Source organism: Salmo salar, chromosome ssa05, assembly GCF_905237065.1.
Source record: "Salmo salar chromosome ssa05, Ssal_v3.1, whole genome shotgun sequence".
Lineage (NCBI taxonomy): Eukaryota > Metazoa > Chordata > Actinopteri > Salmoniformes > Salmonidae > Salmo > Salmo salar.
Window position 1 is genome coordinate 80399746 of NC_059446.1, and position 26345 is coordinate 80426090.

A 26345-nucleotide genomic window follows, 5' to 3' on the forward strand; every position below is an offset into this window, starting at 1 on the left:
CACGCTGTCTGTCACGCTGCTGAGGTTAGTGGTACTGTCTGTCACACTGCTGAGGTTAGTGGTGCTGTCTGTCACATTACTGAGGTTAGTGGTACTGTCTGTCACGCTGCTGAGGTTAGTGGTGCTGTCTGTCACGCTGCTGAGGTTAGTGGTGCTGTCTGTCACGCTGCTGAGGTTAGTGGTGCTGTCTGTCACACTGCTGATATTAGTGGTACTGTCTGTCACACTGCTGAGGTTAGTGGTGCTGTCTGTCACAGTGCTGAGGTTAGTGGTGCTGTCTGTCACAGTGCTGAGGTTAGTGGTGCTGTCTGTCACGCTGCTGAGGTTAGTGGTGCTGTCTGTCACGCTGCTGAGGTTAGTGGTACTGTCTGTCACGCTGCTGAGGTTAGTGGTACTGTCTGTCACGCTGCTGAGGTTAGTGGTACTGTCTGTCACGCTGCTGAGGTTAGTGGTGCTGTCTGTCACACTGCTGAGGTTAGTGGTGCTGTCTGTCACACTGCTGAGGTTAGTGGTGCTGTCTGTCACACTGCTGAGGTTAGTGGTACTGTCTGTCACACTGCTGAGGTTAGTGGTACTGTCTGTCACACTGCTGAGGTTAGTGGTACTGTCTGTCACAGTGCTGAGGTTAGTGGTGCTGTCTGTCACAGTGCTGAGGTTAGTGGTACCGTCTGTCACGCTGCTGAGGTTAGTGGTACCGTCTGTCACGCTGCTGAGGTTAGTGGTACCGTCTGTCACGCTGCTGAGGTTAGTGGTACCGTCTGTCACGCTGCTGAGGTTAGTGGTACCGTCTGTCACGCTGCTGAGGTTAGTGGTACCGTCTGTCACGCTGCTGAGGTTAGTGGTACCGTCTGTCACGCTGCTGAGGTTAGTGGTACCGTCTGTCACGCTGCTGAGGTTAGTGGTACCGTCTGTCACGCTGCTGAGGTTAGTGGTACCGTCTGTCACGCTGCTGAGGTTAGTGGTACCGTCTGTCACGCTGCTGAGGTTAGTGGTACTGTCTGTCATGCTGTCTGTCACACTGCTGAGGTTAGTGGTACTGTCTGTCACGCTGTCTGTCACACTGCTGAGGTTAGTGGTGCTGTCTGTCACGCTGCTGAGGTTAGTGGTACTGTCTGTCACGCTGCTGAGGTTGTGGTACTGTCTGTCACACTGCTGAGGTTAGTGGTGCTGTCTGTCACACTGCTGAGGTTAGTGGTGCTGTCTGTCACACTGCTGAGGTTAGTGGTGCTGTCTGTCACACTGCTGAGGTTAGTGGTACTGTCTGTCACACTGCTGAGGTTAGTGGTACTGTCTGTCACACTGCTGAGGTTAGTGGTACTGTCTGTCACAGTGCTGAGGTTAGTGGTGCTGTCTGTCACAGTGCTGAGGTTAGTGGTGCCGTCTGTCACGCTGCTGAGGTTAGTGGTACCGTCTGTCACACTGCTGAGGTTAGTGGTACCGTCTGTCACACTGCTGAGGTTAGTGGTACCGTCTGTCACGCTGCTGAGGTTAGTGGTACCGTCTGTCACGCTGCTGAGGTTAGTGGTACCGTCTGTCACGCTGCTGAGGTTAGTGGTACCGTCTTGCTGTCTGTCACACTGCTGAGGTTAGTGGTACTGTCTGTCACGCTGTCTGTCACACTGCTGAGGTTAGTGGTGCTGTCTGTCACGCTGCTGAGGTTAGTGGTACTGTCTGTCACGCTGCTGAGGTTAGTGGTACTGTCTGTCACACTGCTGAGGTTAGTGGTGCTGTCTGTCACGCTGCTGAGGTTAGTGGTGCTGTCTGTCACACTGCTGAGGTTAGTGGTACTGTCTGTCACACTGCTGAGGTTAGTGGTGCTGTCTGTCACGCTGCTGAGGTTAGTGGTGCTGTCTGTCACACTGCTGAGGTTAGTGGTACTGTCTGTCACACTGCTGAGGTTAGTGGTACTGTCTGTCACACTGCTGAGGTTAGTGGTACTGTCTGTCACAGGTTAGTGGTACTGTCTGTCACGCTGCTGAGGTTAGTGGTGCTGTCTGTCACACTGCTGAGGTTAGTGGTGCTGTCTGTCACACTGCTGAGGTTAGTGGTGCTGTCTGGCACACTGCTGAGGTTAGTGGTGCTGTCTGTCACACTGCTGAGGTTAGTGGTGCTGTCTGTCACGCTGCTGAGGTTAGTGGTACTGTCTGTCACGCTGCTGAGGTTAGTGGTGCTGTCTGTCACGCTGCTGAGGTTAGTGGTACTGTCTGTCACACTGCTGAGGTTAGTGGTACTGTCTGTCACAGGTTAGTGGTACTGTCTGTCACGCTGCTGAGGTTAGTGGTGCTGTCTGTCACACTGCTGAGGTTAGTGGTGCTGTCTGTCACGCTGCTGAGGTTAGTGGTACTGTCTGTCACACTGCTGAGGTTAGTGGTACTGTCTGTCACAGGTTAGTGGTACTGTCTGTCACGCTGCTGAGGTTAGTGGTACTGTCTGTCACACTGCTGAGGTTGGTGGTACTGTCTGTCACGCTGCTGAGGTTAGTGGTACTGTCTGTCACGCTGCTGAGGTTAGTGGTACTGTCTGTCACACTGCTGAGGTTAGTGGTACTGTCTGTCACACTGCTGAGGTTAGTGGTACTGTCTGTCACACTGCTGAGGTTAGTGGTACTGTCTGTCACACTGCTGAGGTTAGTGGTACTGTCTGTCACACTGCTGAGGTTAGTGGTACTGTCTGTCACACTGCTGAGGTTAGTGGTACTGTCTGTCACACTGCTGAGGTTAGTGGTACTGTCTGTCACAGGTTAGTGGTACTGTCGGTCACGCTGCTGAGGTTAGTTGTACTGTCTGTCACGCTGCTGAGGTTGGTGGTACTGTCTGTCACGCTGCTGAGGTTAGTGGTACTGTCTGTCACGCTGCTGAGGTTAGTGGTACTGTCTGTCACGCTGCTGAGGTTAGTGGTACTGTCTGTCACGCTGTTGAGGTTAGTGGTACTGTCTGTCACGCTGCTGAGGTTAGTGGTGCTGTCTGTCACACTGCTGAGGTTAGTGGTTCTGTCTGTCACACTGCTGAGGTTAGTGGTACTGTCCTTCACAGGTTAGTGGTACTGTCTGTCACGCTGCTGAGGTTAGTGGTGCTGTCTGTCACGCTGCTGAGGTTAGTGGTGCTGTCTGTCACGCTGCTGAGGTTAGTGGTGCTGTCTGTCACGCTGCTGAGGTTAGTGGTACTGTCTGTCACACTGCTGAGGTTAGTGGTACTGTCTGTCACACTGCTGAGGTTAGTGGTACTGTCTGTCACAGGTTAGTGGTACTGTCTGTCACGCTGCTGAGGTTAGTGGTACTGTCTGTCACGCTGCTGAGGTTGGTGGTACTGTCTGTCACGCTGCTGAGGTTAGTGGTGCTGTCTGTCACGCTGCTGAGGTTAGTGGTACTGTCTGTCACGCTGCTGAGGTTAGTGGTACTGTCTGTCACGCTGCGAGGTTAGTGGTACTGTCTGTCACGCTGCTGAGGTTGGTGGTACTGTCTGTCACGCTGCTGAGGTTGGTGGTACTGTCTGTCACGCTGCTGAGGTTAGTGGTACTGTCTGTCACGCTGCTGAGGTTAGTGGTACTGTCTGTCACGCTGCTGAGGTTAGTGGTGCTGTCTGTCACGCTGCTGAGGTTAGTGGTGCTGTCTGTCACAGGTTAGTGGTACTGTCTGTCACGCTGCTGAGGTTAGTGGTACTGTCTGTCACGCTGCTGAGGTTGGTGGTACTGTCTGTCACGCTGCTGAGGTTAGTGGTACTGTCTGTCACGCTGCTGAGGTTAGTGGTACTGTCTGTCACGCTGCTGAGGTTAGTGTACTGTCTGTCACGCTGCTGAGCTTAGTGGTACTGTCTGTCACGCTGCTGAGGTTAGTGGTACTGTCTGTCACGCTGCTGAGGTTAGTGGTGCTGTCTGTCACGCTGCTGAGGTTAGTGGTGCTGTCTGTCACGCTGCTGAGGTTAGTGGTGCTGTCTGTCACACTGCTGAGGTTAGTGGTGCTGTCTGTCACGCTGCTGAGGTTAGTGGTGCTGTCTGTCACGCTGCTGAGGTTAGTGGTACTGTCTGTCACACTGCTGAGGTTAGTGGTACTGTCTGTCACAGGTTAGTGGTACTGTCTGTCACGCTGCTGAGGTTAGTGGTACTGTCTGTCACGCTGCTGAGGTTGGTGGTACTGTCTGTCACGCTGCTGAGGTTAGTGGTACTGTCTGTCACGCTGCTGAGGTTAGTGGTACTGTCTGTCACGCTGCTGAGGTTAGTGGTACGGTCTGTCACGCTGTTGAGGTTAGTGGTACGGTCTGTCACGCTGTTGAGGTTAGTGGTACTGTCTGTCACGCTGCTGAGGTTAGTGGTGCTGTCTGTCACACTGCTGAGGTTAGTGGTTCTGTCTGTCACGCTGCTGAGGTTAGTGGTACTGTCTGTCACACTGCTGAGGTTAGTGGTACTGTCTGTCACAGGTTAGTGGTACTGTCTGTCACGCTGCTGAGGTTAGTGGTGCTGTCTGTCACACTGCTGAGGTTAGTGGTGCTGTCTGTCACGCTGCTGAGGTTAGTGGTACTGTCTGTCACACTGCTGAGGTTAGTGGTACTGTCTGTCACACTGCTGAGGTTAGTGGTACTGTCTGTCACACTGCTGAGGTTAGTGGTACTGTCTGTCACACTGCTGAGGTTAGTGGTACTGTCTGTCACGCTGCTGAGGTTAGTGGTACTGTCTGTCACCTAGGTTAGTGGTACTGTCTGTCACGCTGCTGAGGTTAGTGGTACTGTCTGTCACGCTGCTGAGGTTGGTGGTACTGTCTGTCACGCTGCTGAGGTTAGTGGTACTGTCTGTCACGCTGCTGAGGTTAGTGGTACTGTCTGTCACACTGCTGAGGTTAGTGGTACTGTCTGTCACGCTGCTGAGGTTAGTGGTACTGTCTGTCACGCTGCTGAGGTTGGTGGTACTGTCTGTCACGCTGCTGAGGTTAGTGGTACTGTCTGTCACGCTGCTGAGGTTAGTGGTACTGTCTGTCACGCTGCTGAGGTTAGTGGTACTGTCTGTCACGCTGCTGAGGTTAGTGGTACTGTCTGTCACACTGCTGAGGTTAGTGGTACTGTCTGTCACAGGTTAGTGGTACTGTCTGTCACGCTGCTGAGGTTAGTGGTACTGTCTGTCACGCTGCTGAGGTTGGTGGTACTGTCTGTCACGCTGCTGAGGTTAGTGGTACTGTCTGTCACGCTGCTGAGGTTAGTGGTACTGTCTGTCACGCTGCTGAGGTTAGTGGTACTGTCTGTCACGCTGCTGAGGTTAGTGGTACTGTCTGTCACGCTGCTGAGGTTAGTGGTACTGTCTGTCACGCTGCTGAGGTTAGTGGTACTGTCTGTCACACTGCTGAGGTTAGTGGTACTGTCTGTCACACTGCTGAGGTTAGTGGTACTGTCTGTCACACTGCTGAGGTTAGTGGTACTGTCTGTCACACTGCTGAGGTTAGTGGTACTGTCTGTCACACTGCTGAGGTTAGTGGTACTGTCTGTCACGCTGCTGAGGTTAGTGGTACTGTCTGTCACGCTGCTGAGGTTAGTGGTACTGTCTGTCACGCTGCTGAGGTTAGTGGTACTGTCTGTCACGCTGCTGAGGTTGGTGGTACTGTCTGTCACGCTGCTGAGGTTAGTGGTACTGTCTGTCACGCTGCTGAGGTTAGTGGTACTGTCTGTCACGCTGCTGAGGTTAGTGGTACTGTCTGTCACGCTGCTGAGGTTAGTGGTACTGTCTGTCACGCTGCTGAGTTTAGTGGTACTGTCTGTCACGCTGCTGAGGTTAGTGGTACTGTCTGTCACGCTGCTGAGGTTAGTGGTACTGTCTGTCACGCTGCTGAGGTTAGTGGTACTGTCTGTCACGCTGCTGAGGTTAGTGGTACTGTCTGTCACGCTGCTGAGGTTAGTGGTACTGTCTGTCACACTGCTGAGGTTAGTGGTACTGTCTGTCACACTGCTGAGGTTAGTGGTACTGTCTGTCACACTGCTGAGGTTAGTGGTACTGTCTGTCATGCTGTCTGTCACACTGCTGAGGTTAGTGGTACTGTCTGTCACGCTGTCTGTCACACTGCTGAGGTTAGTGGTGCTGTCTGTCACGCTGCTGAGGTTAGTGGTACTGTCTGTCACGCTGCTGAGGTTAGTGGTACTGTCTGTCACGCTGCTGAGGTTAGTGGTGCTGTCTGTCACGCTGCTGAGGTTAGTGGTACTGTCTGTCACGCTGCTGAGGTTAGTGGTACTGTCTGTCACGCTGCTGAGGTTAGTGGTACTGTCTGTCACACTGCTGAGGTTAGTGGTACTGTCTGTCACGCTGCTGAGGTTAGTGGTACTGTCTGTCACACTGCTGAGGTTAGTGGTACTGTCTGTCACACTGCTGAGGTTAGTGGTACTGTCTGTCACACTGCTGAGGTTAGTGGTACTGTCTGTCACACTGCTGAGGTTAGTGGTACTGTCTGTCACACTGCTGAGGTTAGTGGTACTGTCTGTCACACTGCTGAGGTTAGTGGTACTGTCTGTCACACTGCTGAGGTTAGTGGTACTGTCTGTCACACTGCTGAGGTTAGTGGTACTGTCTGTCACAGGTTAGTGGTACTGTCTGTCACAGGTTAGTGGTACTGTCTGTCACGCTGCTGAGGTTGGTGGTACTGTCTGTCACGCTGCTGAGGTAGGTGGTACTGTCTGTCACGCTGCTGAGGTTAGTGGTACTGTCTGTCACACTGCTGAGGTTAGTGGTACTGTCTGTCACACTGCTGAGGTTAGTGGTACTGTCTGTCACACTGCTGAGGTTAGTGGTACTGTCTGTCACACTGCTGAGGTTAGTGGTACTGTCTGTCACACTGCTGAGGTTAGTGGTACTGTCTGTCACACTGCTGAGGTTAGTGGTACTGTCTGTCACACTGCTGAGGTTAGTGGTACTGTCTGTCACGCTGGTGAGGTTAGTGGTACTGTCTGTCACAAGGTTAGTGGTACTGTCTGTCACGCTGCTGAGGTTAGTGGTACTGTCTGTCACGCTGCTGAGGTTGGTGGTACTGTCTGTCACGCTGCTGAGGTTAGTGGTACTGTCTGTCACGCTGCTGAGGTTAGTGGTACTGTCTGTCACGCTGCTGAGGTTAGTGGTACTGTCTGTCACGCTGCTGAGGTTAGTGGTACTGTCTGTCACGCTGTTGAGGTTAGTGGTACTGTCTGTCACGCTGTTGAGGTTAGTGGTACTGTCTGTCACGCTGCTGAGGTTAGTGGTACTGTCTGTCACGCTGTTGAGGTTAGTGGTACTGTCTGTCACGCTGCTGAGGTTAGTGGTACTGTCTGTCACACTGCTGAGGTTAGTGGTACTGTCTGTCACACTGCTGAGGTTAGTGGTACTGTCTGTCACACTGCTGAGGTTAGTGGTACTGTCTGTCACACTGCTGAGGTTAGTGGTACTGTCTGTCACACTGCTGAGGTTAGTGGTGCTGTCTGTCACACTGCTGAGGTTAGTGGTACTGTCTGTCACAGTGCTGAGGTTAGTGGTGCTGACTGTCACACTAATGAGGATGGTGGTACTGTCTGTCACGCTGCTGAGGTTAGTGGTACTGTCTGTCACGCTGCTGAGGTTAGTCTTCCTGTCTGTCACGCTGCTGAGGTTAGTCTTCCTGTCTGTCACGCTGCTGAGGTTAGTCGTCCTGTCTGTCACGCTGCTGAGGTTAGTGGTGCTGTCTGTCACGCTGCTGAGGTTAGTGGTGCTGTCTGTCACGCTGCTGAGGTTAGTGGTACTGTCTGTCACACTGCTGAGGTTAGTGGTACTGTCTGTCACAGGTTAGTGGTACTGTCTGTCACGCTGCTGAGGTTAGTGGTACTGTCTGTCACGCTGCTGAGGTTAGTGGTGCTGTCTGTCACACTGCTGAGGTTAGTGGTGCTGTCTGTCACGCTGCTGAGGTTAGTGGTACTGTCTGTCACACTGCTGAGGTTAGTGGTACTGTCTGTCACAGGTTAGTGGTACTGTCTGTCACGCTGCTGAGGTTAGTGGTACTGTCTGTCACACTGCTGAGGTTAGTGGTACTGTCTGTCACACTGCTGAGGTTAGTGGTACTGTCTGTCACACTGCTGAGGTTAGTGGTACTGTCTGTCACACTGCTGAGGTTAGTGGTGCTGTCTGTCACACTGCTGAGGTTAGTGGTACTGTCTGTCACAGTGCTGAGGTTAGTGGTGCTGTCTGTCACACTGCTGAGGTTAGTGGTGCTGTCTGTCACACTGCTGAGGTTAGTGGTACTGTCTGTCACGCTGCTGAGGTTAGTGGTACTGTCTGTCACGCTGCTGAGGTTAGTCTTCCTGTCTGTCACGCTGCTGAGGTTAGTGGTGCTGTCTGTCACGCTGCTGAGGTTAGTGGTGCTGTCTGTCACGCTGCTGAGGTTAGTGGTGCTGTCTGTCACACTGCTGAGGTTAGTGGTACTGTCTGTCACACTGCTGAGGTTAGTGGTACTGTCTGTCACACTGCTGAGGTTAGTGGTACTGTCTGTCACACTGCTGAGGTTAGTGGTACTGTCTGTCACAGGTTAGTGGTACTGTCTGTCACGCTGCTGAGGTTAGTGGTACTGTCTGTCACGCTGCTGAGGTTGGTGGTACTGTCTGTCACGCTGCTGAGGTAGGTGGTACTGTCTGTCACGCTGCTGAGGTTAGTGGTACTGTCTGTCACACTGCTGAGGTTAGTGGTACTGTCTGTCACACTGCTGAGGTTAGTGGTACTGTCTGTCACACTGCTGAGGTTAGTGGTACTGTCTGTCACACTGCTGAGGTTAGTGGTACTGTCTGTCACACTGCTGAGGTTAGTGGTACTGTCTGTCACACTGCTGAGGTTAGTGGTACTGTCTGTCACACTGCTGAGGTTAGTGGTACTGTCTGTCACACTGCTGAGGTTAGTGGTACTGTCTGTCACACTGCTGAGGTTAGTGGTACTGTCTGTCACAGGTTAGTGGTACTGTCTGTCACGCTGCTGAGGTTAGTGGTACTGTCTGTCACGCTGCTGAGGTTAGTGGTACTGTCTGTCACGCTATTGAGGTTAGTGGTACTGTCTGTCACACTGCTGAGGTTAGTGGTACTGTCTGTCACACTGCTGAGGTTAGTGGTACTGTCTGTCATGCTGTCTGTCACACTGCTGAGGTTAGTGGTACTGTCTGTCACGCTGTCTGTCACACTGCTGAGGTTAGTGGTGCTGTCTGTCACGCTGCTGAGGTTAGTGGTACTGTCTGTCACACTGCTGAGGTTAGTGGTACTGTCTGTCACACTGCTGAGGTTAGTGGTACTGTCTGTCACAGGTTAGTGGTACTGTCTGTCACGCTGCTGAGGTTAGTGGTACTGTCTGTCACGCTGCTGAGGTTGGTGGTACTGTCTGTCACGCTGCTGAGGTTGGTGGTACTGTCTGTCACGCTGCTGAGGTTAGTGGTACTGTCTGTCACGCTGCTGAGGTTAGTGGTACTGTCTGTCACACTGCTGAGGTTAGTGGTACTGTCTGTCACGCTGCTGAGGTTAGTGGTACTGTCTGTCACACTGCTGAGGTTAGTGGTACTGTCTGTCACACTGCTGAGGTTAGTGGTACTGTCTGTCACACTGCTGAGGTTAGTGGTACTGTCTGTCACACTGCTGAGGTTAGTGGTACTGTCTGTCACACTGCTGAGGTTAGTGGTACTGTCTGTCACAGGTTAGTGGTACTGTCTGTCACGCTGCTGAGGTTAGTGGTACTGTCTGTCACGCTGCTGAGGTAGGTGGTACTGTCTGTCACGCTGCTGAGGTTAGTGGTACTGTCTGTCACGCTGCTGAGGTTAGTGGTACTGTCTGTCACGCTGCTGAGGTTAGTGGTACTGTCTGTCACGCTGCTGAGGTTAGTGGTACTGTCTGTCACGCTGCTGAGGTTAGTGGTACTGTCTGTCACGCTGCTGAGGTTAGTGGTACTGTCTGTCACGCTGCTGAGGTTAGTGGTACTGTCTGTCACACTGCTGAGGTTAGTGGTACTGTCTGTCACGCTGCTGAGGTTAGTGGTACTGTCTGTCACACTGCTGAGGTTAGTGGTACTGTCTGTCACACTGCTGAGGTTAGTGGTACTGTCTGTCACACTGCTGAGGTTAGTGGTACTGTCTGTCACACTGCTGAGGTTAGTGGTGCTGTCTGTCACACTGCTGAGGTTAGTGGTACTGTCTGTCACAGTGCTGAGGTTAGTGGTGCTGACTGTCACACTACTGAGGATGGTGTTACTGTCTGTCACGCTGCTGAGGTTAGTGGTACTGTCTGTCACGCTGCTGAGGTTAGTCTTCCTGTCTGTCACGCTGCTGAGGTTAGTGGTGCTGTCTGTCACGCTGCTGAGGTTAGTGGTGCTGTCTGTCACGCTGCTGAGGTTAGTGGTGCTGTCTGTCACGCTGCTGAGGTTAGTGGTGCTGTCTGTCACGCTGCTGAGGTTAGTGGTACTGTCTGTCACACTGCTGAGGTTAGTGGTACTGTCTGTCACCTCGAGGTTAGTGGTACTGTCTGTCACGCTGCTGAGGTTAGTGGTACTGTCTGTCACGCTGCTGAGGTTAGTGGTGCTGTCTGTCACACTGCTGAGGTTAGTGGTGCTGTCTGTCACGCTGCTGAGGTTAGTGGTACTGTCTGTCACACTGCTGAGGTTAGTGGTACTGTCTGTCACAGGTTAGTGGTACTGTCTGTCACACTGCTGAGGTTAGTGGTACTGTCTGTCACACTGCTGAGGTTAGTGGTACTGTCTGTCACACTGCTGAGGTTAGTGGTACTGTCTGTCACACTGCTGAGGTTAGTGGTACTGTCTGTCACAGTGCTGAGGTTAGTGGTGCTGTCTGTCACACTGCTGAGGTTAGTGGTACTGTCTGTCACGCTGCTGAGGTTAGTGGTACTGTCTGTCACGCTGCTGAGGTTAGTCTTCCTGTCTGTCACGCTGCTGAGGTTAGTGGTGCTGTCTGTCACGCTGCTGAGGTTAGTGGTGCTGTCTGTCACGCTGCTGAGGTTAGTGGTGCTGTCTGTCACACTGCTGAGGTTAGTGGTGCTGTCTGTCACACTGCTGAGGTTAGTGGTACTGTCTGTCACACTGCTGAGGTTAGTGGTACTGTCTGTCACACTGCTGAGGTTAGTGGTACTGTCTGTCACAGGTTAGTGGTACTGTCTGTCACGCTGCTGAGGTTAGTGGTACTGTCTGTCACGCTGCTGAGGTTGGTGGTACTGTCTGTCACGCTGCTGAGGTAGGTGGTACTGTCTGTCACGCTGCTGAGGTTAGTGGTACTGTCTGTCACACTGCTGAGGTTAGTGGTACTGTCTGTCACACTGCTGAGGTTAGTGGTACTGTCTGTCACACTGCTGAGGTTAGTGGTACTGTCTGTCACACTGCTGAGGTTAGTGGTACTGTCTGTCACACTGCTGAGGTTAGTGGTACTGTCTGTCACACTGCTGAGGTTAGTGGTACTGTCTGTCACACTGCTGAGGTTAGTGGTACTGTCTGTCACACTGCTGAGGTTAGTGGTACTGTCTGTCACACTGCTGAGGTTAGTGGTACTGTCTGTCACGCCAGGTTAGTGGTACTGTCTGTCACGCTGCTGAGGTTAGTGGTGCTGTCTGTCACGCTGCTGAGGTTGGTGGTACTGTCTGTCACGCTGCTGAGGTAGGTGGTACTGTCTGTCACGCTGCTGAGGTTAGTGGTACTGTCTGTCACGCTGCTGAGGTTAGTGGTACTGTCTGTCACGCTGTTGAGGTTAGTGGTACTGTCTGTCACACTGCTGAGGTTAGTGGTACTGTCTGTCACGCTGCTGAGGTTAGTGGTACTGTCTGTCACGCTGTTGAGGTTAGTGGTACTGTCTGTCACGCTGCTGAGGTTAGTGGTACTGTCTGTCACGCTGCTGAGGTTAGTGGTACTGTCTGTCACACTGCTGAGGTTAGTGGTACTGTCTGTCACTCTGCTGAGGTTAGTGGTACTGTCTGTCACACTGCTGAGGTTAGTGGTACTGTCTGTCACACTGCTGAGGTTAGTGGTGCTGTCTGTCACGCTGCTGAGGTTAGTGGTACTGTCTGTCACAGTGCTGAGGTTAGTGGTGCTGTCTGTCACACTGCTGAGGTTAGTGGTGCTGTCTGTCACACTGCTGAGGTTAGTGGTACTGTCTGTCACGCTGCTGAGGTTAGTGGTACTGTCTGTCACGCTGCTGAGGTTAGTCTTCCTGTCTGTCACGCTGCTGAGGTTCGTGGTGCTGTCTGTCACGCTGCTGAGGTTCGTGGTGCTGTCTGTCACGCTGCTGAGGTTAGTGGTGCTGTCTGTCACGCTGCTGAGGTTAGTGGTACTGTCTGTCACACTGCTGAGGTTAGTGGTACTGTCTGTCACACTGCTGAGGTTAGTGGTACTGTCTGTCACACTGCTGAGGTTAGTGGTACTGTCTGTCACAGGTTAGTGGTACTGTCTGTCACGCTGCTGAGGTTAGTGGTACTGTCTGTCACGCTGCTGAGGTTGGTGGTACTGTCTGTCACGCTGCTGAGGTTGGTGGTACTGTCTGTCACGCTGCTGAGGTTAGTGGTACTGTCTGTCACGCTGCTGAGGTTAGTGGTACTGTCTGTCACACTGCTGAGGTTAGTGGTACTGTCTGTCACACTGCTGAGGTTAGTGGTACTGTCTGTCACACTGCTGAGGTTAGTGGTACTGTCTGTCACACTGCTGAGGTTAGTGGTACTGTCTGTCACACTGCTGAGGTTAGTGGTACTGTCTGTCACACTGCTGAGGTTAGTGGTACTGTCTGTCACACTGCTGAGGTTAGTGGTACTGTCTGTCACACTGCTGAGGTTAGTGGTACTGTCTGTCACAGGTTAGTGGTACTGTCTGTCACAGGTTAGTGGTACTGTCTGTCACGCTGCTGAGGTTAGTGGTACTGTCTGTCACGCTGCTGAGGTTGGTGGTACTGTCTGTCACGCTGCTGAGGTAAGTGGTACTGTCTGTCACGCTGCTGAGGTTAGTGGTACTGTCTGTCACGCTGCTGAGGTTAGTGGTACTGTCTGTCACACTGCTGAGGTTAGTGGTACTGTCTGTCACACTGCTGAGGTTAGTGGTACTGTCTGTCACACTGCTGAGGTTAGTGGTACTGTCTGTCTGCTCTGTCACACTGCTGAGGTTAGTGGTACTGTCTGTCACGCTGTCTGTCACACTGCTGAGGTTAGTGGTGCTGTCTGTCACACTGCTGAGGTTAGTGGTACTGTCTGTCACACTGCTGAGGTTAGTGGTACTGTCTGTCACACTGCTGAGGTTAGTGGTACTGTCTGTCACACTGCTGAGGTTAGTGGTACTGTCTGTCACAGGTTAGTGGTACTGTCTGTCACGCTGCTGAGGTTAGTGGTACTGTCTGTCACGCTGCTGAGGTTGGTGGTACTGTCTGTCACGCTGCTGAGGTTGGTGGTACTGTCTGTCACACTGCTGAGGTTAGTGGTACTGTCTGTCACACTGCTGAGGTTAGTGGTACTGTCTGTCACACTGCTGAGGTTAGTGGTACTGTCTGTCACACTGCTGAGGTTAGTGGTACTGTCTGTCACACTGCTGAGGTTAGTGGTACTGTCTGTCACACTGCTGAGGTTAGTGGTACTGTCTGTCACACTGCTGAGGTTAGTGGTACTGTCTGTCACACTGCTGAGGTTAGTGGTACTGTCTGTCACAGGTTAGTGGTACTGTCTGTCACGCTGCTGAGGTTAGTGGTACTGTCTGTCACGCTGCTGAGGTAGGTGGTACTGTCTGTCACGCTGCTGAGGTTAGTGGTACTGTCTGTCACGCTGCTGAGGTTAGTGGTACTGTCTGTCACGCTGCTGAGGTTAGTGGTACTGTCTGTCACGCTGCTGAGGTTAGTGGTACTGTCTGTCACGCTGTTGAGGTTAGTGGTACTGTCTGTCACGCTGCTGAGGTTAGTGGTACTGTCTGTCACGCTGTTGAGGTTAGTGGTACTGTCTGTCACGCTGCTGAGGTTAGTGGTACTGTCTGTCACGCTGCTGAGGTTAGTGGTACTGTCTGTCACACTGCTGAGGTTAGTGGTACTGTCTGTCACACTGCTGAGGTTAGTGGTACTGTCTGTCACACTGCTGAGGTTAGTGGTACTGTCTGTCACACTGCTGAGGTTAGTGGTGCTGTCTGTCACACTGCTGAGGTTAGTGGTACTGTCTGTCACAGTGCTGAGGTTAGTGGTGCTGACTGTCACACTAATGAGGATGGTGTTACTGTCTGTCACGCTGCTGAGGTTAGTGGTACTGTCTGTCACGCTGCTGAGGTTAGTCTTCCTGTCTGTCACGCTGCTGAGGTTAGTGGTGCTGTCTGTCACGCTGCTGAGGTTAGTGGTGCTGTCTGTCACGCTGCTGAGGTTAGTGGTGCTGTCTGTCACGCTGCTGAGGTTAGTGGTGCTGTCTGTCACGCTGCTGAGGTTAGTGGTACTGTCTGTCACACTGCTGAGGTTAGTGGTACTGTCTGTCACAGGTTAGTGGTACTGTCTGTCACGCTGCTGAGGTTAGTGGTGCTGTCTGTCACGCTGCTGAGGTTAGTGGTGCTGTCTGTCACACTGCTGAGGTTAGTGGTGCTGTCTGTCACGCTGCTGAGGTTAGTGGTACTGTCTGTCACACTGCTGAGGTTAGTGGTACTGTCTGTCACAGGTTAGTGGTACTGTCTGTCACGCTGCTGAGGTTAGTGGTACTGTCTGTCACACTGCTGAGGTTAGTGGTACTGTCTGTCACACTGCTGAGGTTAGTGGTACTGTCTGTCACACTGCTGAGGTTAGTGGTACTGTCTGTCACAGTGCTGAGGTTAGTGGTGCTGTCTGTCACACTGCTGAGGTTAGTGGTACTGTCTGTCACGCTGCTGAGGTTAGTCGTACTGTCTGTCACGCTTCTGAGGTTAGTCTTCCTGTCTGTCACGCTGCTGAGGTTAGTGGTGCTGTCTGTCACGCTGCTGAGGTTAGTGGTGCTGTCTGTCACGCTGCTGAGGTTAGTGGTGCTGTCTGTCACACTGCTGAGGTTAGTGGTACTGTCTGTCACACTGCTGAGGTTAGTGGTACTGTCTGTCACACTGCTGAGGTTAGTGGTACTGTCTGTCACACTGCTGAGGTTAGTGGTACTGTCTGTCACAGGTTAGTGGTACTGTCTGTCACGCTGCTGAGGTTAGTGGTACTGTCTGTCACGCTGCTGAGGTTGGTGGTACTGTCTGTCACGCTGCTGAGGTAGGTGGTACTGTCTGTCACGCTGCTGAGGTTAGTGGTACTGTCTGTCACACTGCTGAGGTTAGTGGTACTGTCTGTCACACTGCTGAGGTTAGTGGTACTGTCTGTCACACTGCTGAGGTTAGTGGTACTGTCTGTCACACTGCTGAGGTTAGTGGTACTGTCTGTCACACTGCTGAGGTTAGTGGTACTGTCTGTCACACTGCTGAGGTTAGTGGTACTGTCTGTCACACTGCTGAGGTTAGTGGTACTGTCTGTCACACTGCTGAGGTTAGTGGTACTGTCTGTCACAGGTTAGTGGTACTGTCTGTCACGCTGCTGAGGTTAGTGGTACTGTCTGTCACGCTGCTGAGGTTGGTGGTACTGTCTGTCACGCTGCTGAGGTAGGTGGTACTGTCTGTCACGCTGCTGAGGTTAGTGGTACTGTCTGTCACGCTGCTGAGGTTAGTGGTACTGTCTGTCACGCTGCTGAGGTTAGTGGTACTGTCTGTCACGCTGCTGAGGTTAGTGGTACTGTCTGTCACGCTGCTGAGGTTAGTGGTACTGTCTGTCACGCTGCTGAGGTTAGTGGTACTGTCTGTCACGCTGCTGAGGTTAGTGGTACTGTCTGTCACGCTGCTGAGGTTAGTGGTACTGTCTGTCACACTGCTGAGGTTAGTGGTACTGTCTGTCACTCTGCTGAGGTTAGTGGTACTGTCTGTCACACTGCTGAGGTTAGTGGTGCTGTCTGTCACACTGCTGAGGTTAGTGGTGCTGTCTGTCACACTGCTGAGGTTAGTGGTACTGTCTGTCACAGTGCTGAGGTTAGTGGTGCTGTCTGTCACACTGCTGAGGTTAGTGGTGCTGTCTGTCACACTGCTGAGGTTAGTGGTACTGTCTGTCACGCTGCTGAGGTTAGTGGTACTGTCTGTCACGCTGCTGAGGTTAGTCTTCCTGTCTGTCACGCTGCTGAGGTTCGTGGTGCTGTCTGTCACGCTGCTGAGGTTCGTGGTGCTGTCTGTCACGCTGCTGAGGTTAGTGGTGCTGTCTGTCACGCTGCTGAGGTTAGTGGTACTGTCTGTCACACTGCTGAGGTTAGTGGTACTGTCTGTCACACTGCTGAGGTTAGTGGTACTGTCTGTCACACTGCTGAGGTTAGTGGTACTGTCTGTCACAGGTTAGTGGTACTGTCTGTCACGCTGCTGAGGTTAGTGGTACTGTCTGTCACGCTGCTGAGGTTGGTGGTACTGTCTGTCACGCTGCTGAGGTAGGTGGTACTGTCTGTCACGCTGCTGAGGTTAGTGGTACTGTCTGTCACACTGCTGAGGTTAGTGGTACTGTCTGTCACACTGCTGAGGTTAGTGGTACTGTCTGTCACACTGCTGAGGTTAGTGGTACTGTCTGTCACACTGCTGAGGTTAGTGGTACTGTCTGTCACACTGCTGAGGTTAGTGGTACTGTCTGTCACACTGCTGAGGTTAGTGGTACTGTCTGTCACACTGCTGAGGTTAGTGGTACTGTCTGTCACACTGCTGAGGTTAGTGGTACTGTCTGTCACACTGCTGAGGTTAGTGGTACTGTCTGTCACAGGTTAGTGGTACTGTCTGTCACGCTGCTGAGGTTAGTGGTGCTGTCTGTCACGCTGCTGAGGTTGGTGGTGCTGTCTGTCACACTGCTGAGGTTAGTGGTATTGTCTGTCACACTGCTGAGGTTAGTGGTGCTGTCTGTCACACTGCTGAGGTTAGTGGTGCTGTCTGTCACACTGCTGAGGTTAGTGGTACTGTCTGTCACACTGCTGATGGTTAGTGGTACTGTCTGTCACACTGCTGAGGTTAGTGGTGCTGTCTGTCACACTGCTGAGGTTAGTGGTGCTGTCTGTCACACTGCTGAGGTTAGTGGTGCTGTCTGTCACACTGCTGAGGTTAGTGGTACTGTCTGTCACACTGCTGAGGTTAGTGGTACTGTCTGTCACAGGTTAGTGGTACTGTCTGTCACGCTGCTGAGGTTAGTGGTACTGTCTGTCACACTGCTGAGGTTGGTGGTACTGTCTGTCACGCTGCTGAGGTTAGTGGTACTGTCTGTCACGCTGCTGAGGTTAGTGGTACTGTCTGTCACAGGTTAGTGGTACTGTCTGTCACGCTGCTGAGGTTAGTGGTGCTGTCTGTCACACTGCTGAGGTTAGTGGTGCTGTCTGTCACGCTGCTGAGGTTAGTGGTGCTGTCTGTCACGCTGCTGAGGTTAGTGGTGCTGTCTGTCACGCTGCTGAGGTTAGTGGTGCTGTCTGTCACGCTGCTGAGGTTAGTGGTGCTGTCTGTCACACTGCTGAGGTTAGTGGTGCTGTCTGTCACACTGCTGAGGTTAGTGGTGCTGTCTGTCACACTGCTGAGGTTAGTGGTACTGTCTGTCACACTGCTGAGGTTAGTGGTACTGTCTGTCACACTGCTGAGGTTAGTGGTACTGTCTGTCACACTGCTGAGGTTAGTGGTACTGTCTGTCACACTGCTGAGGTTAGTGGTACTGTCTGTCACGCTGCTGAGGTTAGTGGTACTGTCTGTCACGCTGCTGAGGTTGGTGGTACTGTCTGTCACGCTGCTGAGGTTAGTGGTGCTGTCTGTCACGCTGCTGAGGTTAGTGGTACTGTCTGTCACACTGCTGAGGTTAGTGGTACTGTCTGTCACACTGCTGAGGTTAGTGGTACTGTCTGTCACACTGCTGAGGTTAGTGGTACTGTCTGTCACACTGCTGAGGTTAGTGGTACTGTCTGTCACGCTGCTGAGGTTAGTGGTACCGTCTGTCACACTGCTGAGGTTAGTGGTACCGTCTGTCACGCTGCTGAGGTTAGTGGTACCGTCTGTCACGCTGCTGAGGTTAGTGGTACTGTCTGTCACACTGCTGAGGTTAGTGGTACTGTCTGTCACTACAGGTTAGTGGTACTGTCTGTCACGCTGCTGAGGTTGGTGGTACTGTCTGTCACGCTGCTGAGGTTAGTGGTACTGTCTGTCACGCTGCTGAGGTTAGTGGTGCTGTCTGTCACGCTGCTGAGGTTAGTGGTACTGTCTGTCACGCTGCTGAGGTTAGTGGTACTGTCTGTCACACTGCTGAGGTTAGTGGTACTGTCTGTCACACTGCTGAGGTTAGTGGTACTGTCTGTCATGCTGTCTGTCACACTGCTGAGGTTAGTGGTACTGTCTGTCACGCTGTCTGTCACACTGCTGAGGTTATTGGTGCTGTCTGTCACGCTGCTGAGGTTAGTGGTACTGTCTGTCACGCTGCTGAGGTTAGTGGTACTGTCTGTCACGCTGCTGAGGTTAGTGGTGCTGTCTGTCACGCTGCTGAGGTTAGTGGTACTGTCTGTCACCCTGCTGAGGTTAGTGGTACTGTCTGTCACGCTGCTGAGGTTAGTGGTACTGTCTGTCACGCTGCTGAGGTTAGTGGTACTGTCTGTCACGCTGCTGAGGTTAGTGGTACTGTCTGTCACACTGCTGAGGTTAGTGGTACTGTCTGTCACACTGCTGAGGTTAGTGGTACTGTCTGTCACACTGCTGAGGTTAGTGGTACTGTCTGTCACACTGCTGAGGTTAGTGGTACTGTCTGTCACGCTGCTGAGGTTAGTGGTACTGTCTGTCACGCTGCTGAGGTTAGTGGTACTGTCTGTCACGCTGCTGAGGTTAGTGGTACTGTCTGTCACGCTGCTGAGGTTAGTGGTACTGTCTGTCACACTGCTGAGGTTAGTGGTACTGTCTGTCACGCTGCTGAGGTTAGTGGTACTGTCTGTCACGCTGCTGAGGTTAGTGGTGCTGTCTGTCACGCTGCTGAGGTTAGTGGTACTGTCTGTCACACTGCTGAGGTTAGTGGTACTGACTGTCACACTACTGAGGTTGGTGGTACTGTCTGTCACGCTGCTGAGGTTAGTGGTACTGTCTGTCACGCTGCTGAGGTTAGTCTTCCTGTCTGTCACGCTGCTGAGGTTAGTGGTGCTGTCTGTCACGCTGCTGAGGTTAGTGGTGCTGTCTGTCACGCTGCTGAGGTTAGTGGTGCTGTCTGTCACGCTGCTGAGGTTAGTGGTGCTGTCTGTCACGCTGCTGAGGTTAGTGGTACTGTCTGTCACACTGCTGAGGTTAGTGGTACTGTCTGTCACAGGTTAGTGGTACTGTCTGTCACAGGTTAGTGGTACTGTCTGTCACGCTGCTGAGGTTAGTGGTGCTGTCTGTCACACTGCTGAGGTTAGTGGTGCTGTCTGTCACGCTGCTGAGGTTAGTGGTACTGTCTGTCACACTGCTGAGGTTAGTGGTACTGTCTGTCACACTCGGTTAGTGGTACTGTCTGTCACGCTGCTGAGGTTAGTGGTACTGTCTGTCACACTGCTGAGGTTAGTGGTACTGTCTGTCACACTGCTGAGGTTAGTGGTACTGTCTGTCACACTGCTGAGGTTAGTGGTACTGTCTGTCACACTGCTGAGGTTAGTGGTGCTGTCTGTCACACTGCTGAGGTTAGTGGTACTGTCTGTCACAGCTGCTGAGGTTAGTGGTACTGTCTGTCACGCTGCTGAGGTTAGTGGTACTGTCTGTCACGCTGCTGAGGTTAGTGGTACTGTCTGTCACGCTGCTGAGGTTAGTCTTACTGTCTGTCACGCTGCTGAGGTTAGTGGTGCTGTCTGTCACGCTGCTGAGGTTAGTGGTGCTGTCTGTCACGCTGCTGAGGTTAGTGGTACTGTCTGTTCCACGCTGCTGAGGTTAGTGGTACTGTCTGTCACGCTGCTGAGGTTAGTGGTACTGTCTGTCACGCTGCTGAGGTTAGTGGTACTGTCTGTCACTCAGGTTAGTGGTACTGTCTGTCACGCTGCTGAGGTTAGTGGTACTGTCTGTCACGCTGCTGAGGTTGGTGGTACTGTCTGTCACACTGCTGAGGTTGGTGGTACTGTCTGTCACGCTGCTGAGGTTAGTGGTGCTGTCTGTCACACTGCTGAGGTTAGTGGTGCTGTCTGTCACACTGCTGAGGTTAGTGGTGCTGTCTGTCACACTGCTGAGGTTAGTGGTGCTGTCTGTCACGCTGCTGAGGTTAGTGGTACTGTCTGTCACGCTGCTGAGGTTAGTGGTACTGTCTGTCACACTGCTGAGGTTAGTGGTACTGTCTGTCACACTGCTGAGGTTAGTGGTACTGTCTGTCACACTGCTGAGGTTAGTGGTACTGTCTGTCACAGGTTAGTGGTACTGTCTGTCACGCTGCTGAGGTTAGTGGTACTGTCTGTCACGCTGCTGAGGTTGGTGGTACTGTCTGTCACGCTGCTGAGGTAGGTGGTACTGTCTGTCACGCTGCTGAGGTTAGTGGTACTGTCTGTCACGCTGCTGAGGTTAGTGGTACTGTCTGTCACGCTGTTGAGGTTAGTGGTACTGTCTGTCACGCTGCTGAGGTTAGTGGTACTGTCTGTCACGCTGCTGAGGTTAGTGGTACTGTCTGTCACGCTGTTGAGGTTAGTGGTACTGTCTGTCACGCTGCTGAGGTTAGTGGTACTGTCTGTCACGCTGCTGAGGTTAGTGGTACTGTCTGTCACACTGCTGAGGTTAGTGGTACTGTCTGTCACTCTGCTGAGGTTAGTGGTACTGTCTGTCACACTGCTGAGGTTAGTGGTACTGTCTGTCACACTGCTGAGGTTAGTGGTGCTGTCTGTCACACTGCTGAGGTTAGTGGTACTGTCTGTCACAGTGCTGAGGTTAGTGGTGCTGTCTGTCACACTGCTGAGGTTAGTGGTGCTGTCTGTCACACTGCTGAGGTTAGTGGTACTGTCTGTCACGCTGCTGAGGTTAGTGGTACTGTCTGTCACGCTGCTGAGGTTAGTCTTCCTGTCTGTCACGCTGCTGAGGTTCGTGGTGCTGTCTGTCACGCTGCTGAGGTTAGTGGTGCTGTCTGTCACGCTGCTGAGGTTAGTGGTGCTGTCTGTCACACTGCTGAGGTTAGTGGTACTGTCTGTCACACTGCTGAGGTTAGTGGTACTGTCTGTCACACTGCTGAGGTTAGTGGTACTGTCTGTCACACTGCTGAGGTTAGTGGTACTGTCTGTCACAGGTTAGTGGTACTGTCTGTCACGCTGCTGAGGTTAGTGGTACTGTCTGTCACGCTGCTGAGGTTGGTGGTACTGTCTGTCACGCTGCTGAGGTAGGTGGTACTGTCTGTCACGCTGCTGAGGTTAGTGGTACTGTCTGTCACACTGCTGAGGTTAGTGGTACTGTCTGTCACACTGCTGAGGTTAGTGGTACTGTCTGTCACACTGCTGAGGTTAGTGGTACTGTCTGTCACACTGCTGAGGTTAGTGGTACTGTCTGTCACACTGCTGAGGTTAGTGGTACTGTCTGTCACACTGCTGAGGTTAGTGGTACTGTCTGTCACACTGCTGAGGTTAGTGGTACTGTCTGTCACACTGCTGAGGTTAGTGGTACTGTCTGTCACAGGTTAGTGGTACTGTCTGTCACGCTGCTGAGGTTAGTGGTACTGTCTGTCACGCTGCTGAGGTTGGTGGTGCTGTCTGTCACACTGCTGAGGTTAGTGGTATTGTCTGTCACACTGCTGAGGTTAGTGGTGCTGTCTGTCACACTGCTGAGGTTAGTGGTGCTGTCTGTCACACTGCTGAGGTTAGTGGTACTGTCTGTCACACTGCTGAGGTTAGTGGTACTGTCTGTCACACTGCTGATGGTTAGTGGTACTGTCTGTCACACTGCTGAGGTTAGTGGTGCTGTCTGTCACACTGCTGAGGTTAGTGGTGCTGTCTGTCACACTGCTGAGGTTAGTGGTACTGTCTGTCACACTGCTGAGGTTAGTGGTACTGTCTGTCACAGGTTAGTGGTACTGTCTGTCACGCTGCTGAGGTTAGTGGTACTGTCTGTCACACTGCTGAGGTTGGTGGTACTGTCTGTCACGCTGCTGAGGTTAGTGGTACTGTCTGTCACGCTGCTGAGGTTAGTGGTACTGTCTGTCACAGGTTAGTGGTACTGTCTGTCACGCTGCTGAGGTTAGTGGTGCTGTCTGTCACACTGCTGAGGTTAGTGGTGCTGTCTGTCACGCTGCTGAGGTTAGTGGTACTGTCTGTCACACTGCTGAGGTTAGTGGTACTGTCTGTCACAGGTTAGTGGTACTGTCTGTCACGCTGCTGAGGTTAGTGGTGCTGTCTGTCACACTGCTGAGGTTAGTGGTGCTGTCTGTCACGCTGCTGAGGTTAGTGGTACTGTCTGTCACACTGCTGAGGTTAGTGGTGCTGTCTGTCACGCTGCTGAGGTTAGTGGTGCTGTCTGTCACACTGCTGGGGTTAGTGGTACTGTCTGTCACACTGCTGAGGTTAGTGGTACTGTCTGTCACACTGCTGAGGTTAGTGGTACTGTCTGTCACACTGCTGAGGTTAGTGGTACTGTCTGTCACACTGCTGAGGTTAGTGGTACTGTCTGTCACACTGCTGAGGTTAGTGGTACTGTCTGTCACACTGCTGAGGTTAGTGGTACTGTCTGTCACACTGCTGAGGTTAGTGGTACTGTCTGTCACAGGTTAGTGGTACTGTCTGTCACGCTGCTGAGGTTAGTGGTACTGTCTGTCACGCTGCTGAGGTTAGTGGTACCGTCTGTCACGCTGCTGAGGTTAGTGGTACCGTCTGTCACGCTGCTGAGGTTAGTGGTACCGTCTGTCACGCTGCTGAGGTTAGTGGTACTGTCTGTCACGCTGTCTGTCACACTGCTGAGGTTAGTGGTACTGTCTGTCACGCTGCTGAGGTTAGTGGTACCGTCTGTCACGCTGCTGAGGTTAGTGGTACCGTCTGTCACGCTGCTGAGGTTAGTGGTACCGTCTGTCACGCTGCTGAGGTTAGTGGTACTGTCTGTCACGCTGTCTGTCACACTGCTGAGGTTAGTGGTACTGTCTGTCACGCTGTCTGTCACACTGCTGAGGTTAGTGGTGCTGTCTGTCATGCTGCTGAGATTAGTGGTACTGTCTGTCACACTGCTGAGGTTAGTGGTACTGTCTGTCACAGTGCTGAGGTTAGTGGTGCTGTCTGTCACGCTCCTGAAGTTAGTTGTACTGTCTGTCACACTGCTGAGGTTAGTGGTACTGTCTGTCATGCTGCTGAGGTTAGTGGTGCTGTCTGTCACATTGCTGAGGTTAGTGGTGCTGTCTGTCACACTGCTGAGGTTAGTGGTACTGTCTGTCACACTGCTGAGGTTAGTGGTACTGTCTGTCACGCTGCTGAGGTTAGTGGTACTGTCTGTCACAGTGCTGAGGTTAGTGGTGCTGTCTGTCACACTGCTGAGGTTAGTGGTACTGTCTGTCACACTGCTGAGGTTAGTGGTGCTGTCTGTCACGCTGCTGAGGTTAGTGGTGCTGTCGGTCACACTGCTGAGGTTAGTGGTGCTGTCTGTCACGCTGCTGAGGTTAGTGGTACTGTCTGTCACACTGCTGAGGTTAGTGGTACTGTCTGTCACAGGTTAGTGGTACTGTCTGTCACAGGTTAGTGGTACTGTCTGTCACAGGTTAGTGGTACTGTCTGTCACAGGTTAGTGGTACTGTCTGTCACGCTGCTGAGGTTAGTGGTACTGTCTGTCACGCTGCTGAGGTTGGTGATACTATCTGTCACGCTGCTGAGGTTAGTGGTACTGTCTGTCACGCTGCTGAGGTTAGTGGTACTGTCTGTCACGCTGCTGAGGTTAGTGGTACTGTCTGGCACGCTGCTGAGGTTAGTGGTACTGTCTGTCACGCTGCTGAGGTTAGTGGTACTGTCTGTCACGCTGCTGAGGTTAGTGGTACTGTCTGTCACGCTGCTGAGGTTAGTGGTACTGTCTGTCACGCTGCTGAGGTTAGTGGGACTGTCTGTCACGCTGCTGAGGTTAGTGGGACTGTCTGTCACGCTGCTGAGGTTAGTGGTACTGTCTGTCACGCTGCTGAGGTTATTGGGACTGTCTGTCACGCTGCTGAGGTTAGTGGTACTGTCTGTCACTCTGCTGAGGTTAGTGTTACTGTCTGTCACACTGCTGAGGTTAGTGGTACCGTCTGTCACGCTGCTGAGGTTAGTGTTACCGTCTGTCACACTGCTGAGGTTAGTGGTACTGTCTGTCACGCTGTCTGTCACACTGCTGAGGTTAGTGGTACTGTCTGTCACGCTGTCTGTCACACTGCTGAGGTTAGTGGTGCTGTCTGTCACGCTGCTGAGGTTCGTGGTACTGTCTGTCACGCTGCTGAGGTTAGTGGTACTGTCTGTCACACTGCTGAGGTTAGTGGTACTGTCTGTCACAGTGCTGAGGTTAGTGGTGCTGTCTGTCACGCTGCTGAAGTTAGTGGTACTGTCTGTCACACTGCTGAGGTTAGTGGTGCTGTCTGTCACACTGCTGAGGTTAGTGGTACTGTCTGTCACACTGCTGAGGTTAGTGGTGCTGTCTGTCACACTGCTGAGGTTAGTGGTACTGTCTGTCACGCTGCTGAGGTTAGTGGTACTGTCTGTCACGCTGCTGAGGTTAGTGGTAATTTCTGTCACACTGCTGAGGTTAGTGGTGCTGTCTGTCACGCTGCTGAGGTTAGTGGTACTGTCGGTCACAGGTTAGTGGTACTGTCTGTCACGCTGCTGAGGTTAGTGGTACTGTCTGTCACACTGCTGAGGTTGGTGGTACTGTCTGTCACGCTGCTGACGTTAGTGGTACTGTCTGTCACGCTGCTGACGTTAGTGGTACTGTCTGTCACGCTGCTGAGGTTAGTGGTACTGTCTGTCACGCTGCTGAGGTTAGTGGTACTGTCTGTCACGCTGCTGAGGTTAGTGGTACTGTCTGTCACGCTGCTGAGGTTAGTGGTACTGTCTGTCACGCTGCTGAGGTTAGTGGTACTGTCTGTCACGCTGCTGAGGTTAGTGGTACTGTCTGTCACGCTGCTGAGGTTAGTGGTAATTTCTGTCACACTGCTGAGGTTAGTGGTGCTGTCTGTCACACTGCTGAGGTTAGTGGTGCTGTCTGTCACGCTGCTGAGGTTAGTGGTGCTGTCTGTCACGCTGCTGAGGTTAGTGGTGCTGTCTGTCACGCTGCTGAGGTTAGTGGTACTGTCTGTCACACTTCTGAGGTTAGTGGTACTGTCGGTCACAGGTTAGTGGTACTGTCTGTCACGCTGCTGAGGTTAGTGGTACTGTCTGTCACGCTGCTGAGGTTGGTGGTACTGTCTGTCACGCTGCTGAGGTTAGTGGTACTGTCTGTCACGCTGCTGAGGTTAGTGGTACTGTCTGTCACGCTGCTGAGGTTAGTGGTACTGTCTGTCACGCTGCTGAGGTTAGTGGTACTGTCTGCCACGCTGCTGAGGTTAGTGCCCCTTCACCCTGTTTTCACAGCACCTATGCTTGTCCTCTGTGTATCAATGGTATATGTGTCCCAAATGCATAGGGCTCTGGTCAAAGTGCACTATGTAGGGAATAGGGTGCCATTTGGGATTTGATCGGTGTATCACATATAACTATGAAAGCCATGAGCTGCTGAATAGTTGAACATCACTTTAACTGTTAGAATCAGAGCAGACAGTGTAGTAGTCTCAATACAAACATCTCACAATCTTTTACACACACACACAATTCTATGTGAAAGACCCCTACCACATCAACAACAGTAAAATCTGTTGAATTAAAATCCCCTAAATCTGTTACTAATTGCAGCAGAGCCATAGAAGTCTAGTCTCTATGCAGCATTATGATCATCCAATGGGAGCGGTAGTGAGAGAAAGTACCAGGGTGAATCACCAGATGCCACTGTAACCCAGCAGTAGGTAGAGCTCTAAACAAGCGCCACCGATCGACCTGCCCAAACATGCTTATAGAGCCGTTAACAAACCGTCAAAGACATTGCGGTTAATCATTTTAAAAAACAGGATTCTATTTGATGTGATATATGGCGCCTCCACCCTTGATCCACGTCTTACATGGGTTTGCCATGATTACCTGTGGTGGTTTATAGGTTTAAAGCTCATAGAGGAAGAGGGGTATACGAGTGATATACAAAATGGCCGTCGTTAATCGGCACACCAGAGAATGGCGCAGTGACTTTTATTTTCCACAGTCTTCTTTTTGTAAAGATGGCTGAGGATTTGATTTGTCGCCACGCCCCCCACCACCCATCTGGGCACAGCTAGCTCAGATTCCCAGAGTGACAGATCCCAGAGACTGTTATCATTGTGCTCTCTCCACAGGGGTTCTGTGTCTGATGGTCAG

The 26345-nt window shown here is 52.2% G+C and overlaps 1 protein-coding gene across 1 annotated transcript in view; it reads left to right on the forward strand.

The window, feature by feature from the left end:
* Window positions 1-26345, forward strand: part of LOC106605905 (serine/threonine-protein kinase ULK4) — a 285759-nt gene that overhangs the window by 12260 nt on the left and 247154 nt on the right. The window lies entirely within an intron of this gene.